This window comes from Argentina silus, assembly GCF_951799395.1.
Source record: "Argentina silus genome assembly, chromosome: Y".
In the NCBI taxonomy this organism is placed as follows: Eukaryota; Metazoa; Chordata; class Actinopteri; order Argentiniformes; family Argentinidae; genus Argentina; species Argentina silus.
The window spans coordinates 45,823,849-45,827,658 of NC_139654.1; the positions used below are offsets into that span (position 1 = coordinate 45,823,849).

Sequence of the window (3,810 nt, forward strand, 5' to 3'; positions counted from 1 at the left end):
CCATTGAACCCACAGGGCTAAATAAAAGATTTTAACAGATCACATGTCAGTGTGAGTGATTGTGGGTTTCAATTGTTGTATATGTATATGTAAATGTATATATGTGTTAATTTATAGAAGTGATACACCTTATTTATTTATACTCCCTTTACATCAGCACTTTTTATATCAGAATGTATGTGATGATTTATTATTTTATTATACTATATAGAGAAAGAGATTACTCTTTCTCCTTTTCATTATCACGTGTGTGATTGGTGTATTTTAGCACTTTGAAAATTAGCACTTATAAGAGATTTTGTGTGTTTTACAGTGTGTCTTTAGGATGGATTTAAGCACTTTTTCCTTTTACATCAGCACTTTTGGTATGAAATATTATGTCATTATTTATTATAGTAAGTTTATATATATATATATATGTGTGTGTGTGTGTGTGTGTGTGTGTGTGTGGGTGTTCAGACACAAAGAAAAGGACAAACACAATGTATACATTCTCCTTGATTTATTGAAATAGAAGGGAGGGTATACTATAGGCCAGTGCAATACAGACTAAGCAGTCATTGTAAATCTAGATATAAACTTCCCTAACCCTAGCCCGTGCCATAGTAATACTCCTCCCTTTCTCCCACTTATTCTTTTATCCTCTGCTAAACACATACACAGCCTAGCTTGCCCTCCGCTGCTCAATAGAATATGGCCCACTGGGAGAACAGCCATCCCAACAAATATGGGGATATAGAATGTTCTTATTAGAATATACTACAGAGAGCTGATATCTGTTTCCCCAACAGGCCCCTGCATAAAAGAAAACTGATTACAGCACAAGCCCGGCAACATACCACTTACAGCTTGTTTATTTCTTTGATTTACTTTTTTTCAGGTCTCATCATGCCACATCTCCCAAAAATATAAGGAACCTATTGGTCTGTCTCAGAATATACCACACAGAAGTGATACATATTTCCCCAACAGGCCCCTACATCAAGGACCTACCACTGACATTTTGTTTATTTCTTTGATTTACTCTTTTTCAGGTCCCATCATACAACAGGGTAGATCATTTCCTGTTTATTGGCCAATCACCACACTGTATTTCTTTCCCGCCAAAATAGAAAGATGACAGTTAGACTAGTCAACTAGCCAATCAGATAGGGAGAATAGCAGCCCCACCCCTGGAGGAGGGGAGTTTCCCTTCCCTCAGGGGATACTTTAGGGAAGGTTTGATCTCTTACCAATTTCCCCTCTGAGGAAGTAGAACTTACTACGAAACGTCAGGGATATTTCAATGCAGTGAATTTGTTTCTTTCGAAGGATTGATAGTTTTGGCCTCCTTTGGCGCCAACCAGTTTTTAAACTAATTCAAATAAAAGTGAGGTTTTAATCTTATAGGGGGGTTCAGGTAAGAACACCTCCAGAAGGCTCTCCTCCATTTTTCAATACTTTTGGAGTCTTAGCTCCTGGGAAGGATTACTCGAAGGAACTCAGGCCTCATAGACTTACTACAATAACACAAAGACCCAACAAGGATTACTCACCCTTCTGACCTGAGTCCACAGAGACCACGCCTGTCCCTGGAGTTGGAGACCCGGAGGAGCTGTAGACGCTGCACGCAGATACAAGGCGGTAAGAACCCTATCTGGGCAACAGACGGGTATCTATCTATCTTATACTGAGTGTGTGCCTGTTTGTTGCCCAGATACCCTTGGATTGAACCTACACTATGCTTCTTGTTAGAGGTGGATCCGCTGCATTGAATACATTGGGGGAGATCACTCATGATAGGAATAGAATTAGACCAGCATTACTACCTACCCCTAGAATGCAGCCCTTATTGAGTTTAAACTATACACACATTAGACCACCACACCACGGTAGGACAAGACACATACACCACTCTGCGATTGCACCATCACACCAATTCTCTAGTAGAGCAGGGAAAACACCATCCAGACATACACTCAAAGGACAAACATTCGCCACACTAGGACAGAACAGACCATTAGCCAACAGACACACATATGGACACACACCCAGCAGGCAAACACATAGCACACAATCAGCTAGAACTGAAACTCCAGATGAGGCCACGAGACAGGATGCCAAAACATATTTCAAACTCATTCAGGCCATACATCATAAGGAGATCACTGATGAGACTATAAAAACACACACTTACCCTGCTGGCATGATGAGACAGATAAGGAGACTGACAGACTTTATCAAACCTTCCTCACCTACAGAACAAACGAAAACACATGTAACAACATGCACAACAGAATGGATGGCAAAGATCATGGTAATACTCCAGACACATTATCAAAACACTATAGATTCACTCCTACAGCCCCCCCACACAGTTAACAAGATGGCACTCGAGATTGCCATGAGATGGGCAGACAAGAGATACAGACATAGACTGACTTCAACAACAAGATCACGGGTGGACACAATTATAAACACTCCCACACACACTCACCAGTCATCACATATACAGTCGACGTCCCCTACTAACCTCCCTCCTCCTGTAGTACATGACACCAGCATAGAGCTCACTCATATCCCCCCTGACTCACCCACTCCCACACACACTCACCAGTCATCACAGGTACAGTCAACGTCCCCTACTAACCTCCCTCCTCATGTAGTACATGACACCAGCATAGAGCTCACTCACATCCTCCCTGACTCACCTACTCCCATCTTTTCTACGGAGGACTTTCCACCCTTACCTAGAAGGGAACCCTCATACAAAAAATCATTAAACCTAGGCCCTCGTCAGATTTTAGCATCACATGGGCCTACGCACACACACATACATACTCAGAAAGGGACACATCCTACACCTACACACACAGACATACACATATCGTCCACACGTACACACGCACCTACACCACCCATACCTGCACCCACACATACACAATTGACACTTAGGCCTACACAGACACCCACACCCATACAGACAACACACATACACACACAAGGGACATCTACCCACACATCCACTCCAACCTCACCTTGTCACCAGGGGAGGGATGGAGCCTTCGGATTACCGGGCTCCAAGGATCACTCATCACTTATCTGCACACCGATTCGAACTACACCTGTCTCGTCAGAGAGCCACTTTTCCCCTACTTTTTCCCTCCAATTTTCACCATCCCCCCCACCATCCCCCCCTCCACAAGAACCCATCTCCTATCACACAGGTAAAGAAATCAGAGCACAGTTCCACCACAAGATCAGTAGTCAACCCACAACAGACATGACTCACGTTCCGGTCACTGACTTGACCACCACACAACACAGACAGACAAACACTTCAGTTCTAATAACGGATAACATAACATTTGACTCTCTCACACTCACACCCACAGGTGGCGCCATTAGGAGGAGGTCGGAAGCTAGGCAATCCAATACGAGGGCAAAACCAACCATGATGAAAGGGCCACATAAAGGGGAACTTCCCATACAGGCCCAATCTGAGCCCTCAATATCTAAGAGATTGCCTAGCAAAGACCTCCCTAGAACTGATGACAGAACACACGCCCAGACACATACGCATACATCCACACGCACGCTCAACCAACCCAATTTACCTCCAACACACACACACATCACCACTGTATACACTCCAACATACCACCGGGCCACACCAGGGCGTAAGATTCAGGAGTGGAACTTCAATAGTAACAAACCAGTCATCATGTTGGGGGATTCCAACCTCAGCCGGATCCCCCCATTCACTAATCACCGTATACAGGTAGACAGCTATGCAGGGGCCTGTATCTATCATTTTTATAGGATCCTGGA

At 43.9% G+C, this 3,810-nt stretch overlaps 1 pseudogene across 1 annotated transcript in view; it reads right to left on the bottom strand.

Moving 5' to 3' along the window:
• Positions 1-683: 683 nt before the first annotated feature.
• The window catches only part of LOC310824154 (cytochrome P450 3A27-like), a 167,437-nt pseudogene continuing 164,310 nt past the window's right edge, over positions 684-3,810 (bottom strand). The window contains exon 5 of the transcript in view: positions 684-701. The product of the transcript in view is annotated as a cytochrome P450 3A27-like (transcript). The remainder of the gene's footprint in view (positions 702-3,810) is intronic.